This window comes from Tamandua tetradactyla, chromosome 24 (assembly GCF_023851605.1).
Source record: "Tamandua tetradactyla isolate mTamTet1 chromosome 24, mTamTet1.pri, whole genome shotgun sequence".
Taxonomy (NCBI): Eukaryota; Metazoa; Chordata; class Mammalia; order Pilosa; family Myrmecophagidae; genus Tamandua; species Tamandua tetradactyla.
This window is the reverse complement of record NC_135350.1, coordinates 49,489,130-49,505,277: the sequence shown is the minus strand read 5'-3', so window position 1 is coordinate 49,505,277 and position 16,148 is coordinate 49,489,130. Positions and strand designations below refer to the sequence as shown.

The following is a 16,148-nucleotide window of genomic DNA, read 5'->3' as shown; positions in this document are numbered from 1 at the left end:
AAATAATAGGATCCATCTATATACTGTCTACAAGAGACTTATTTTATTTATTTTTTACATGGACAGGCACCAGGATGCAAACCCGGGTCTCTAGCATGGTAGGTGAGAACTCTACCTGCTGAGCCACCACAACCAGCCCAAGAGACTTATTTTAAACCCAAGATAAAAAACAGTTTGAAACTGAAAAGTTGGAATAAGATATTCCACACAAACAACAACCAGAAAAGAGCAGTGGTAGCTGCACTAATATCAGACAAATTAGACTTTAAATGTAAAACACTTTAAAGAGACAAAGAAGGACTGTATGCATTAATAAAAGGGGCAATTCTTCAAGAAAAGATAACAATCATAAATATTTGTGCACCTGGCTAGAGTACCCCTAATATATCTGTGCAAACACTGGAAACACTGAAGGGAGAAGTAAACACCACTATGATAATAGTTGGAGTCTTCAATACACCACTTTCATCAATGGCTAGAATATTTAAATGTTGGATCAATAAGGAAACAGAGAGCTTGAGTAATATGATAAATAAACTGGACTTAACAGGCATTTACAGAACATTGCACCCAACAACAGCCATATATACATTCTTCTCAAGTGCTCATGGATCATTCTCCAGTATAAACCATATGTTTGACAGTTCTCAATAAGTTCAAGCAGTTCTCAATAAGTTTAAGATTGAAATTATACAAAACACTTCCTTAGATCATAATGGAATGAAGCTTGAAATCAGTAATTGGTGGAGTGCTGGAAAATTCACAAATATATGAATTTTTACTTTTAATCAGTGGGTCAAGGAAGAAGTTGCAAGAGAAATCAGTAAATATACTGAGGTAAATAAAAATGAGAACATAACATATCAAACTTAGGGATGCAGTGAAGGTAGGGCTGAGAGGGAAATTTATTGCCATAAATGCCTATATTAAAAAAGAAAAAAGATAAAAAAAATTGAGGACTTTACTGAACAGTTGGAGGAACTAGAAAAAAGAACAGCAAACTAGACCTAAAACAAATAGAAGGAAAGAAATAACAAAGATCAGAGCAGAAATAGATTAAATAAAGAACTTAAAAGCAATAGAGAAAAATAAACAAAACTGGAAGTTGGATCTTTGAGAAAATCAATGAAATTGATGGGTCCTTAGCTAGACTGACAAAGAAAAACAGAAGAGAATGAAAATAAATTAAACCAGAAATGGGAAGGGGGACATTACTACAGACCCTCCAAAAAAAACAAAAAAGGATGTAATGGGAAAACATTATGAACAACTGTATGCCAATAAACTAGACAACTTACATGAAATGGACAACTTTCAAGAAACACACGAACAGCCTACACTGATTCAAGAAGAAATAGAAGATTTCAACAAACCAATCACAAGTAAAGAAATTGAGTCAGTCATCCAAAAAACTCCCAAGAATGAAAAACCCAGGACCAGGTGGCTTCACATGTGAATTCTACCAAGCATTCCAGGAAGAATGAGTACCAATCCTGCTCAAACTCTTCAAAAATATTGAAGAGGAGGGAAAACTGACTAACTGATTCTATGAAGCCAAACAAAGATACTATAAGAAAAGAAAATTACAGATCAATCCCTTTATGAATATAGATGCACATGTCCTCAACAAAGTACAAGAATCCAATAGCACATTATAAGAATTATAGACATGACCAAATGGGTTTTATTCCAGGTATGCAAGCTGCTTTAACACAAGACAATCAATTAATGTAATACACCATATCAACAAATCAAAGCAGGAAAACCACATGATCATTTTGATGGATGCAGAAAAGGCATTTGACAAAATTTGACATTCTTTCTTGATAAGACACTTCAAAGGTGTTCTGAAACCTAGCCCAGCCTCTCCAGTATCAGATAGTTTCTTCTTCCTACCACATATTAGTGACAGACCTTTCCAATATGAAAAATTTAGAATTGGTGTAGCCCAAACATTCTAAAGATCAAAGGTGATGGTGGAATTATAGAGAGAAGATAGGATTTAACAATGAATATGATTGCTGAATCATTAAAGTGATATCTCTTTTAGTCTCCAATATTTTAGAGCAGCTAGAAGTAAAAACTCCCTAAAGCCCATGTCAAGTGGCTTTACTGTGAAAAAATTGTGAAATTGTAACCCATGTCAAACTCAACGTTTGACATTCCTCAACGTGATAAAGGGAACACAGCTAACATCACACTCAATGGGGAAAGACCGAACGCTTTCCCCTTAAGGTCAGGAACAAGACAGGGATAATATCATCACCACTGTTATTCAACATTGTGTGGGAAATTCTAGCTAGAGCAGTTGGGCAAGAAAAAAAAAAAAAGCCAGCCACATTGGAAAGGAAGAAGTAAACCTTTCACTGTTTGCAGATGGCAGGATCCTGCATGTACAAAATCCTGAAGAATCTATGGCAAAGCTACTAGAGCTAATACAATTTCAGCAAAGATCAACATGCGAAAGCAAAGAATACAAGGTCAACATGTGAAATCAGTAGCACTTCTGAGTAAGAAACAATCTGAGGAGGTAATCAAGAAAAAAATCCCACTTACAAAAGCAACCAAAAGAATCAAATACCTAGGGATAAATGTAACCAAGGACATAAAATAAAACTACAAAACATCGCTAAGAGAAATCAAGAAAGACCTAAATAAATGGAAGGGCATGCCGTGTTCATGGCTTGGAAGACTAAAATATAGTTAAGATATCAGTTCTACCCAAAATGGTTTATAGTTTCAATGCAATACCAATAAAAATCCCAAAAACTTACTTTGCAGAGATAGGAAAATGAGTAATCAAGTTTATTTGGAAGGGCAGCATTCCTCAAATAGCTAAAAAAACTTGAGAAAGAAAAATGTAGTTGGAGGCCTCATACAACCTGCCTTTAAAGCATAATAAATTATGCTTTTTAATTTACTATTATAAATTTATTTATAATAAAGCTACTAGTGTATGCATGGTACTGGCATAAAGATATATTACAAACCAATGGAATTGAAATGAGAGCTCAGAAACAGACCCTTTCATCTATGGACAATTGATTTTTACATGGCAACCAACTCTAATGATTGGGGACAGAATGGCCTCTTCAACAAATGGTGCTTGGAGAATTGGATATCCATATCCAAAAGAATGAAAGAGGACCCCTACCTCTCACCTTACTCAAAATGGATCAAAGACATAAATATTAAAACTAAGACCATACAAACCATAGAAGTAAATATAGGGAAGTATCTTAAAGATCTTGTGATAGAAAGTGGTTTCCTAGACCTTACACCCAACGCACAAGAAATGAAAGAACAAATGGATAAATGGCATCTCCTCAAAACTGAATACTTTTATTCCTCCAAGGACTTTGTCAAGAAAGTAAAAAGGCAGCAGTTCAAGGGGAGACAGTATTTGGAAACCATGTATCTGATAAGGGTTTAATATACAGAATATATGAAGAGATCTTACAACTCAACAACAAACACAAACAACCCAATTAAAAAATGGGCAAAAGACATGGGTAGACACTTTTCTAAAGAAGTATAAATGACACAAATCATATGAGAAGATGCTCAACTTCACTATCTATCAAGTAAATGTAAATCAAAATGACAATGAGATCCTATCTCACACCTGTTAGTATGGACATTATTATAAAAACAGAAAACTGCAAGTGCTGGGGAGGATGTGGAAAAATAGGCACACTTACTCACTGTTGGTGGGAATGTAGAGTGGGTCACCCATTCTGGAAGGCAGTTTGGTGGCTGCTCAGGAAGCTGAGTATAGAATTGCCGTATGAGCCAAAAATCTCATTGGTAGGTATATATTTGGAGAAACTGAAAGCAGGGAAACAAACAGACATTTGCATACCAATATCTATAATAGCATTATTCACAGTTACCAATAGATAGAAACAGCCCAAATGTCCATCACTGGACAAGCAGATAAACAAAAGTGTAGTATATACATACAATGGAATGTTATGCAGCTGTAAGACAATAAAGTCATCAGGCATGCAATAATGTGGATGAACCTTGGGGACATCATGTTGAGCAAAATAAGCCCGAAACAAAAGGATGAATACTGTGTGGCCTCACAGCCATGAAGTAACAATAATGAACAAACTCTGAGAGTTAAATTGGAGAGCACAGGTTATTAGGAGAGAGAAAGAGGACAGTGATTGGCCAATCAATACTTAAGAAGTACAGAATATTCAATATGGTTGATTGCAAAGGTTTGGAAATGGATAGCACAATAATGTGTGAGAGTAGCGCAATACTGTCAGTGTAAATAACAAAGCTGAGTGTGAGTATAGTTGAACAAGAGTGATCTGTGTCACCAGAAGGAAAGCTAGAGGATAAAAACTGGGACTGTATAAGTTAATGAAACCTAGAATGGACAATGATGGTGATTAATTGTGCAAATATAAGTTTTTTTTACATGAATTAGAACAAATGTATGTCACTATTACAAGGTGTTAAAATATGGTGTGTGGAGGGTGTGTGTGTGTGTGAGGGTAGTTCAGTGGTAGAATTCTCGCCTGTCATGTGGGAGACCTGGGTTCTATTCCCGGCCCATTCACTTCCCCCAAAAACAAACAAGCAAGCAACAAAGAACTCAAACAAGGAAAAATTCAACAAAATGGTGTTGCAATAACAGGATACTTACATGGAAAAAAGAATGAAATGTGATGCTGCCATATAGCACAGAAAAAAAAAAAGTAATGGTATGTGGAAAAATACAATTAAAGCAAAATAAAGTCTATAGTTAACAGTAACACTGCAATCTTCTTCATTAATTGTAACAAATGCAATATACCAAAGCTAAATGTAAATAAGAAGCGGATATGGGATTTTTTTCCTTTTTTCTTTTCGGAAGAAATGAGAATGTTCTCATACAGATTGTGATGGTGAATGCATAACTATGTGATTATACCAGGAGCTTTGATTATACACTTAGGAAGAATTGTATGCTTTTTCTTTTAAAAAAAGAAAAAGAAAACTACAAATGCTGGAGAAGATGTGGAGAAAGAGGTATATCTATTCACTATTAGTAGCAAAATAGAATTGTAAAACCCCTCTGGAAGGCAGGGTGGTGGTGCCTCAGGAAGTTAAATACTGAGTTGCCATTATCTAGCAATCATGTTACTAGGTATGTACTTGGAAGAACTGAAGGCAGAGACACAAACAGACATTCGCACACCAATGGATATAGTGGCATTATTCATGATTGCCAATGGACAGAGGCAACCCCAGGATCCAGTGACTGATGAGCAGAAGAGCAAACTGCTGTATACATATGATGGAATTTTGGGTGGTTGTAGAAAGGAATGAAGTTGTGAGGCATGCAACAAGGCGAGTGAACCTGGAGGATTTTATATTGAGCAAAATAGGCCTGAAACAAAAGGACAGATATTGTCTGGTCTCTTTAATATGAACTAACTATAATTAGCAAACTCTGAGAGTTAAAGTTGAAAGCATATGTAAGCAGGAGATAGAAAGAGAGCAGAGATTGGGCAATCGATAAAGGTTTAGAAATGTATGGCACAATACTGTGTGATGGTAGCACAATACTGTCAGTGTAATTCACAGAATTGTATATGAGTAAGGCTGAAAGAGGAAGGATAGAGTCGTGTATGTCACCAGAAGGAAAGCTAAAGGGTAAAAACTGGGACTGTATAAACTAACAAAACTAGAGTGGACAATTGTGGTGGTTAACTGTACAGATATTAGAAAACTAGAACAAATGTACATCATTATTACAAGGCATTAATGATAGGGTGGCACACGGGGAAATACAATTAATGTCAACTAAGATCTATACTTAACAGTAGCATTGAATATTCTTGCATTAAGGGTAATAAAGACGCCATACTAAAGCTAGATGTCAGTAATAGGGGGTCATACGGGGTATGGGGTTTTTCTCTTCAAAAGAAATGAGAGTTCTAATTTAACTGTAGTGATGAGTGCATAAATATGTGATTATACCAAGAGCCACTGATTTTACACTTAAGATGGATTATATGGTGTGTGAATTAAACTTAAAAAAAAATAGGAAGGGAGAGGGGTATAGGAGAATTGGGTTTCTTTTTTATTTTTACTTCTTTTCTAGAGTAATGAAAATGTTCTAAAATCAATCATGGGATTGTATGCACAACTATGTGAAGATACCATGAGCCAGTGATTTTACACTTCAGATGGTTTGTATGGATTATCTCAATAAAGCTGCATTTAAAAAGAAAAAAGAGTTTATGATATGCCAGGCAACTTGCTGAGTGTGTAACAGGCTGTAGTCCATTCAGTCCTTCCGACAGCAATGTAGGTGCAACTATTAGCGTCTCTTTACAGGCGAGAAAATTGAGGCACCTACACGCTAAGCAACTGGGCTTATGGAAGTCTGTGAAGCACAGAAAGTTTGTTTCATTTTGAGAATTCCTGTGGATGTGGCCATGTAGTGACACACAATTCCTGCAGATGTCACTCTCTGCCTGCAAAAGATCGCCCCTGGCGCGCTTGACTTGGGCCTTACACTGAGTGATTTTAAGGTTGATACATGATGAATTAAGAAAAAAAAAAATCAATTTATTAGCTATTTCTGAATTAAAGTTCCTAAATGTGAAACAGTCAGACTCCAGCAAGTTAAAAAATTTTGTTTAAAAAGTTTTTTTAGAAAACCTAAAACTAGCCAATTAAAATCCACACACTTTTTGAATGACTTTGCAACTTGACCTTTCTCCTTAATATAAAGGGATGTAATTTGCTGTCCTGTTCTCATACATGCGTTTTGAAAGGCAAGCTTCAGCTCAGAAGATGGATGAAAAGTTTCATTTTGGATCACCCTCCTGACCTCATTTCTGATTTCTTTCAGCACTAACTGGCATGGGTGTCTGTTTGAGCTTGGGGAAATGAGTACCTGGTCAAATGTACCTGGTTCCTGGGCAGAAGCACAGCTCATCACCATCCTCTCCCTAGGACTCAGGCTTTCCTGCCACTGCAGCCAAAGCCAACGCTGACAGGGCAGCCCTTCAGAAACTTGCAGGTACAGGCTGGAAGAGTAAAGCAGAATTTACAACATGCCCAGAAATAGCAATTCCATTATTACCCTCCGTGATATTGACAAAACACTCTTCCAGGTTTGTGACACTTTCTTTGTGCTTCTGAGCATTGTGTACCACATTTTTAGCTCTGCATGTGGCTCTGGTAAATCAGTACATCATATCCAGTGACAGTACCTAATTTTCTGATGCATAGTTGAAACATTTAGGGCTTCATATCTCAGAGTGCTGAAATTTTTTATCTATTTCATCAGATACTTCAAGACGGCTCTGTAACAGGTTGAGCAGTAGGCCCCCAAAAGATATATCTGAGTCCTACCACCTGGAAAATGTGATTGTGACCTGGAGCAGCAGTTTCTGCAGATGTAATTAAGGATCCCAAGATGAGATCCTCTTCTATTTAGAGTGGGCACTTAATGCAGTAATAGTTGTCCTTACAAAAGAAAGCAGAGGAAGATTTGAGACATACAGACCCACAGAGAAGAAGGAGACGTGAAGACAGAGGCAGAAATTGGACTGATGTGTCCACAAGCCAAGGAAGGCTAAGGATTGCTAGTAAACACCAGAAGCTGGGAGAAAAGCCTGAACAGATCCTCCCTTAGAGCCTCTGGAGGAAACCAACCCTATTGACAGGGTTGACTTTGGACTTCTGATCTCCAGAACTGTGACAGAATAAATTTCTTTGCTTAAAGCCACCACATTTGTGTTCATTTGTATGGCCGCCCTAGGAAACAAATCCAAGCTCTAAGGTAATAATTTTTAGCATGTTGTCAATTTGACCATTTGCATCTGAATCATGGGGGGGCTCATTGTTTTAAAAAAGGAAGTAAAGTTTTATATCTACCTCTCTTCACAATTACAGAACCAGACTATCTGGAGAATTTATAAGAAACCACAGTTTCTTACCCTACTTTAGTCTTACTTTTAAAAATTTCAGTGGTCCCATAAATTAGCAGTTCTCTAAACACAAATTAGAAGTTCTAATTTGGTTCTAGCCTCTAGCTACTGTCCTTTCTTACTTGCATATTTCTTCAGTGCTCCTCCATATTCTTTATTCTCAAATAATTGAAGTTTGCCTCCCAGAGGCTTTATTAACTGAAGAGGATCTGAGAATGTCCCAGAGTTCAGTGCATTTTAATAAAGTCCTCACTGATAGCTTCAGGGTACCCTGAGTTCCAGTATGTTCTACTGGATTAAGCCTGGCACAGTCAGGACCTCATACTTGCCTTTGTCCTTTATTTCCCATCTGCCTCACAGGTCTGTCTGGTTATACCCTTTTCCCTCCATTCCTTACTTAGCAAGATCTCTCAAGACCAGATCCCATGTCCTTCCTTGGGAAGAATTATCCAAGGAAAATGTAGTTGACATGACATGACACAGAGCACAAAGCACATACTGCCTTGATTTCCAATGCGTTTTTTTCTTATTTTCTCAAAAGTGATTTTGGTCATTTTTGTATCCGTAACATTAAGCCTTGTGCCTAGGACATAGTAAAAGTTCAGTGAAAGACTGTTGGGTCACTGAAGGATTAAAGAAAATCCCAATTCCCACTTCTGTTCTTCACTTTGGTGTAAATAAACTATTAACCAGTGAACACCTTAAGGATAAGGTCTAGGGCTTCTTCATCTGTTAGCATGAATAAATATAACCCATGAATGAGAATATGTGCTTTTTACTTCTGTTTTCATATACCAGTGTGAGCCATTGACCTTTATGTGGGACCATAGGAATAGAGGCCATGTCTCATTTATGTCCATCTCCCAAGTTCTTAGTACAGTTTCTGGCTCGTATGAGCACTTGCATTTGTTAAAATGAAATTCAAGCAGCTGTCCACAAATCACACTGTGTGACCTCATCTAGCATAGTCAGAAAAGACAGCCTTACTTTCAAATAGGTGCCTTGAATGTTCTCCCCAAGGACTTGCCCTGGATGCCACAGCTACTTAGTGGTGGAAGCAGGACTAGAATTCAGGGCTTCTCAGGTTTAGAGGAGTCGTCCAACCGCAGAATATAGGGTACTCCTGCCATGGCTGGGTAACCCTCAATGAGGGTCAGAAGTAGGTTCCCAGTTTCTAGAGATGATCATTCAATACACACATGTCACCTTCCACTAAGTAATCCTGCTTGCCCATGCTCTAGCTGTAATCTAGAGGAAGAACCTAGGAGGTCTTTGAAAAGATTAAAGCTATTAGATGATATTTTTTAGTATGTGCATTACTCTACCTACCACAGGTGGAAAAGCATCTTTTTTGAGCAGGTTGTAAATGCAACACATAGTGGATAGGGGGCAGTGTTGACATTCTACATATATAATGGAGGCAGAATTCCAGAAGAGGGGAGTTGGGCAAATTTAAAGGGGTCTTTTGGAATCAATTAGTGGGGCAGTGTTGTGATAACCACATCACCGCCACCACCAATATTAATCGATTTCATGGTTGCTGGGTGGCAGCATTGGTGTTTTGAACCCAAGTTTCTGACTTTTAGTTCAACATATATTTTTTTTATATTTCACCTTGATGTGATTTCTTTCAAGAGGATTTTTTTTTTTTGGTTCAAAATAGTTATGTTTTTTTTTTTTTTCTGGTTATGAGAATGGTAAGTTATCCTCACAAATATTCAAACTTAAAGGCATGGATATTTAAAAAGGTAAAATTCCCCTTATTTCAACCCCCATTCAGGTTCAAGTAATGTTAGCAACAAAGTATATGTTCTTACAGGGTTTTTTCTATGCATGTTCTCTCTTTTTAACAAAAATAGAAAGTGCGGATACTGTTTTTTTCCTCCATTCAAAGCCTTATGCCATGTGGACTTAGAATTTCTCAAAGCACTCTCTGGACTAATTATGTTATCTAATTTTACATAAAGCTTATTTGGACTAATGCATGTGGCTACTTTTAAGTGTTGTTCCTGTAGCTCCCAATGGTTGTTTTCCCCCTATTCTTTCCCATATTAGCACTATTGTGATTTTAGCCCTTTCAGTTTTTGCGCATGGTGTGATTCAAACCACTGAATCTTAGCAGCTGTCAGTGATAAGTTCTTTTATTTTAGTGATAAAAGAATGGTTGCCAAGAGTATGGCAGAATTTGGCTTTTCATTGTTATGTTGTTATTGAGTACAAAAAGAGAATTTGTGGGTGATTTTTTTTTCTGTTTAAGTTTGAGTCAGTTTCCTGGATGCTCTTAAGTTTATAGTCTCATAAAATTGAAACTAAGGAGATCCTGGATTTTCAAAAGCATTTCATTTTACTCTATGCTCAAAGTTTGTATTCTAAATCATTATATATAGTTAACAGTACTCTTTAACACCTCAAAATGTTGGGATTATAATACTGGAACAGGGCATTCTGGAACAAACAGTATATGGGAGTGAGATGAGGCCAGGGTTGTGCCAAGTAGAGCTTGCATTTTGAGCACCCTGGCAAAAGGGGAGTGTCTTCCCTTTTGTCTTCTTGGATACTCTTCTTGATGTTGCTGATTGAAGGGTCTGCTTCCTTTCTTACTCTTCTCCTTCTCTTACTCTATTTAGAACTTCAATTTCCTTCCTTTTTACTTCAATTTTTGTGTGCCTTTTATATATATATGTATTGTGTCTCTACATATATAGTATATATCAAGGCAGTATATAGACAACATATTGTATATACATGTACTATTTGTACATGCCTTATATTCATACAGTAGTGCTTGTTTATAATTTATAAGTAACACCACATTTGTGGTATCAAGTATATGTGCACAGAATTTTTTCCTGATGGTGGTGCCCAATAAAATATATTTGAGACTACACTACAATATTATGAATTTCTTGAAGACAGAGACCATTTCTTTCCTTCTCAATACCCCTAATTACTTAGCACAGTGTCTGGCCTATAATAGTTGTTAATAAGTATTGCTGGCTGGCTGGCTTGCTGGATAGATGGATAAATGAATAAATCATGTGATTATGTTTCTCCCTATGAGTGAGAGGTTATCTTAAGTTATCATTAGAAAACTTCAGTGTACTAAGGGCACATCTGGGTGATCAAACAACTGGATTGTGCTAATTGACTTGGTTGTTATTTTTTGGATGTTTGGAAAGCTGATTCAGTTTGCCACGTTTTTCAGCATTCCACCAGACTGATGGCACACTGCATAATAAATGGTGAGTATCATTGAGAAGTTTTATGTCTCTCTGCTTCCAAGAATTCATTTGTCATATCTGAATGAAATGCAGGGTTTAGCAAATGGCATGATGTCTATAAACTCCAAATTTATATTTCGTCTCCCTTTGGTGATGAAGTCAGTGTGACTATAACAGTACAATGACATGATCAGGGTTGAAGGGGAGAAGAAAATTTCGAAAATGTTAACTCCACTAACATTTCTGTCTTTTCTCTCCCAACTCAGAAAGGTAACAATGATGGGACTGAGGGGCATTGCCAAGCGGCAGTGCCCCTGCTCATTCCTCCACCTCACTTTCCTTTGGCTGATTCTTTGCCACTTCATTGCCATCCTTGATATCCCTTTTTCCCTCTCTGATTGAGAAGACCTGGACTAAGTAGGTACTCAAAAAGTTTTGTGGATTGGTGTGTTACCTTGTCAGAATTGCCGTAACAAATACCACATAATAGGTTGGCTTAAACAACAAATGTCTATTGCTTCCCAGTTTCAGAACCTAGAAGTCCAAAATCAAGGCATCAGCAAGACTATGCTTTCTCCCTGAGTGTTCTGGCACTGGTTTGCCACAATCGTTGGGGTTCCTTAACTTGCATCTCTGTTTCTGTCACTTGGCAGTCTCTCTCTGCTGTGTTTGCTCTTCTGGTTTCTGCTAACTTCTGTCTTCTCCCTGTCTCTTTCTGTCATCCCAATGTCCTTGTTTGATAAGGCTTCCATTCATATGGATTAAGAACCGCCCTGATTCAGTTTGGCCAAACCTTACCTAATAATAACATCTTGAAAAGGTCCTGTTTTCAAATGGATTCACACCCACAGGAACATAGATGAAGAACATGCATTTGTTGTTGTACATGGTTCAATCTGCTGTGACTGACTACATTCCCTCCATATAATTTGTGTGTATGTATATGACATGTGTGAGGTGGAAGTGGTAGTCGTGGTGCTAGCCAGGCCAGGGTGGGGAGTGCAGTGGGATACCCTGGGTTTCACCGAACCCCTCCCCCAAGGGTGTCTTGGTCAATTGACTCTGCTCAGCACCACTCATTCTGACTATGGTGGGGAAATGGTGATTTCTGTGTTCAATTTTATCTACCTTATGGCCCTCCTCCCTTCTCAAATAGATATAAAGACTAGTTTTATACTATAATAAACCCTTTGTTCTTTTCAGCAGAATCTCCCCATCAAATTCAACTTGGTGTATTACTGGGTTCTCTTATTTTGCATTATTGCTTTAATAATATGGATAAAAATAGAAGAAATATGAAGGGCCGTAAATATGGTCATATTGTGGGGTTCATCTCTGCATTATAGAAATGTTTATTTTTGTTGAGATAATTTTCTTTCTTTTGCTCTTCTCATTTTTGGTCTTCTTTAAAATAATCACATATTAAACATGTGGCTCTCTCATTATTAGGGCCATAATATACCTGACCAATTTTGTAAGAGAAGGAAAGCACATTGAGGCTGAACAGTCTCTACTAGCAAGTGAGGTGAAAGTTATTCATATCATCTTCTTTTCATTTTTACTCATTGGATGATTTTTTTAAAAGTTTTAAAATACCAATTATATATGTTGGTAACTTTCCTTTATGGTGGGTGGCTTAGTACATTTTATAACATAGATGTCTTTTATCCTGAAAGAAGAATTGAAATCTTCCTCAGAATCATAGTAAAAGAGTGGTTTATTGCCCAAGATCTAGAATACAGAAGTTTTAGCCATTATTGGTATAGTTACTCTTTTTTTCTTTATTACCTATGATTGATACGGACTTTAAGTGACAAACAAGTAGGCAAAGGAAATGACTTTATTTTTCTGAAGCTTGAATAACTCCTACAACAGCCCCCTTTTGAGTTACAGTAGCAGAAAATTAATCTCAGTCAATCTGGGAAGTCCTTCCGATTTCTGTGGATTGCCTTAAGTAGTAGCAAGATGTGATGTTGGAGAGTGGACCAGAGGTCCCAAACATCATCAAGCCACACTGCTGCCCATCCCTGGGCTGTCCCCTCACTTTGCCTGGTCCACCCCACCACTCCTCCCTGGCTGCTGCAGAGACGGCCTTTACTTCCATCTGTGCAGCCCCTTCTGGTCTGACATTTTCTCTACTATTTCCAGACCATTCTTGAGTGACCAGGAATTATTCTGATGCTCTCATGCCACGCCAGGGTTTACACAGATATATCCTGCAACAATTTCTTCTCTGAGATCTTGATACCTCCCAGGACTTTACTAAAACATTAGATCACAAGGCTCCTCTGCTCTTGAACTTCATAAATCTATCCGGAGTTGCTGCCATTTTTTGGTCTTAGGCATTGACTTGGCCTAAGGAGTGAATGAAGGGTTGCTTACTCTAAGACACACCGAAGCATGTTCTCATTAGCGTCTCTCTGACCCTGTTCCTTTCACTCAGACTAGGAAATGCTTTTCCAGCCTTGTTTTAAAGGTGGAGCATGGAGCAGGGTGAATTCTTGCTTACTTATACTGTTTTCTCTGTGTACTCTTGATTCTTTTCTAGTTTCCTAACAACCTAGATGAATAATTCTCAACTGGGGGATGCTTTTGCAACCCATGTATTATTTAACAATGTCTGGAGACATTTTCGGTGGTCACAACTGGCGTGGGGGAAGAAGAGGGCGTCTGGTGGGCAGAGGCCAAGGAGGCTGCTAATATTCTACAGTGCACAAGACAGCGCTTATAGCAAAGAATTATATGGCCCAAAATGTCCGCAGTGTCAAAAACCCTGACCTAGATCCTTGACACCATGGAAAAGTCGGAAGCTATGGTTTCTCCACTTTGCTCTCTGACATGTTTCTTTCTTGATTCAACGAACAAGAATGCCCTGATTTTTTAAAAATGTATTTTTATTGATAAATTTTAACATACAAACATTCCATACATGGTGTACAAGCAGTGGCTCACAACTATATTATCATATAGTTGTGTATTCACCACCATAATCATTTCTCAGTACATTTGTATCACTCCAGAAAAAGAAATTAAAAAAAAAGAAAAAACTCATACATCCCACACCCCTTACCTGTCCCTCTCATCGACCATTAGTATTTCAATCTACTCAATTTATTTTACCCCTTATCCCCCCCCATTATTTATTTATTTTTTTATCCATTTATTTTTTTTACTCGTCTGTCCATACCCTGAATAAAAGGAGGATCAGACACAGGGTTTTCAAAATTACACAGTCACATTGTAAAAGGTGTATCGTTATACAATCATCTTCAAGTATCAAGGCTATTGGAACATAACTCAACAGTTTCAGATATTTCACCCCAGTCATTCCAATACAAAATAAACTAAAAATGGCTATTTATATAATGCATAAGAATAACCTCCAGGATAACCTCTCAACTTTGTTTGAAATCTCTCAGCCAGTAAAACTTTATTTTTTCTCATTTCTCTCTTCCCCCTTTTGGTCAAGAAAGTTTTCTTAATCCCTTGATGCCAAGTCCCAGCTCATCCTGAATACCTTGCTTTTGAATGGAGGAAGAGCCAAGGGTGAACTGGAAATACTGAGTGGGGAAAATTGACCATTACTCCAAAATTATTCTGCTTCGCTTAGGGAAGGGTATTTTAAACATCTTCCCAATCTTCTTCCACATAGGAAAATTATTTATATTAAAAAGAACATTAGCAGTAATTTGGGTTTCTGAATTGACCAAAACATTAAACCACCTAGGTTAGGAGATGGAAAATCCATTTTAGAGCTCAACTTTCTTAATTGACTGAAGAGCTCAAGTGACCAAGGCAAGTGTACCTCTTCACTGATTCACGGCAGGCTGTGGCACGCCCTGAGCTGAGAATGTGTAAACATAGATTCCAGTCTTGCTTCTCTTACCAGCTGCTTAAGCAAGGAAATTTACTCTTCTGGGCCTCAGTTTTCTCATGAGTTAAAAAGAAATTTCAATTCATTTATCTCTGAAACCCTTTCTACTGAGTTTTTTTCCCCACAGAATGAATAAAAATGATTTTTCATTTTTCTATAAAGACTCTACAAGGCACTAACATGAAGTAATCTTTTTTATGCCATTCTTTGGAAATATGCTAATTGTCCATCAAAATGTGTTCACTTCTTCTTTCATGTGACCATTACGGTAAAAGGCTGAGCTGCACTAGTAAAGACACCCAACAATACAATGAATTAAACAAAAAATGAGGCTAGACCACATTTCCCAAACCCTCCTACAATTGGTTACGATTAAGTTCTCAGTAATAGAATGTGAAGGCAAGTGAGGTGTCTAAACTCTGACCCTGAAGGCAGTGAACATGCCTCTTTCATGCTTTCCTTTTGACACTGGTTAGAATCCATGGTGGTTCAGCTTCAGCCATGCAGATGATAGGCATGCCCTCAAGGATGGGTGAAAGGAATCTGGAACCTCAGTCAACTCAACCAGGCAGAACTGCCCCACCACCTGGGACTGCCATTTCAGAAGTGGTTCAGGTGAGAAACTAACTTTCTTTTCAAAGTGATAGTATTGCTGGGTTTCTTCATTATAGTAGCTTATCCTTTTAAACCCAATTAATAGAGGAATTCTCTTCAGAATAATGGAAACAGCAGGTCCTTATTGAAACAGGCAGATGCATTACATGAGACTTAGTGTTGACTCCTAATGCCTCATTACTAAAATATAAATGAAATATTCTAAAGAAAGAAAAGGGCATACACAAGATTAGATGTAGATGAAGGAAATATTATAATAGTCATCTGGTTAATTATCTCTTCTTTTCTCACCAGGCTCTGTACTATTTCCTCCTCTAAGTTCTGTACTAGATAATAATTCTCAGAATCAACTTTGAATTGACCAAGATTCTTGTTTCGGGGATGACCTCCATCTTCAGAGAATTCTCAATCAATCTGAAGTTGCTTAACTTTTAGACTTAAGGTATCATATTTCCAAACTGTATTATTTATTTTATAGCTTTTCCTCTTTCTGGA

General features: G+C 37.5%; 2 long non-coding RNA genes across 8 annotated transcripts in view; both read left to right on the top strand.

Moving 5' to 3' along the window:
- The window catches only part of LOC143668332 (uncharacterized), an 83,079-nt gene that overhangs the window by 26,405 nt on the left and 40,526 nt on the right, over positions 1-16,148 (top strand). For all 7 annotated transcript variants that reach the window (XR_013168399.1, XR_013168398.1, XR_013168396.1 and 4 more), the window contains exons 4-5: positions 15,515-15,653; positions 15,948-16,095. This is a non-coding gene — a long non-coding RNA (uncharacterized LOC143668332). The remainder of the gene's footprint in view (positions 1-15,514; positions 15,654-15,947; positions 16,096-16,148) is intronic.
- LOC143668334 (uncharacterized) lies at positions 5,139-9,481 on the top strand. The gene is made up of 3 exons (XR_013168400.1): positions 5,139-6,191; positions 6,860-7,030; positions 7,301-9,481. It is a non-coding gene; the product is annotated as an uncharacterized LOC143668334 (long non-coding RNA).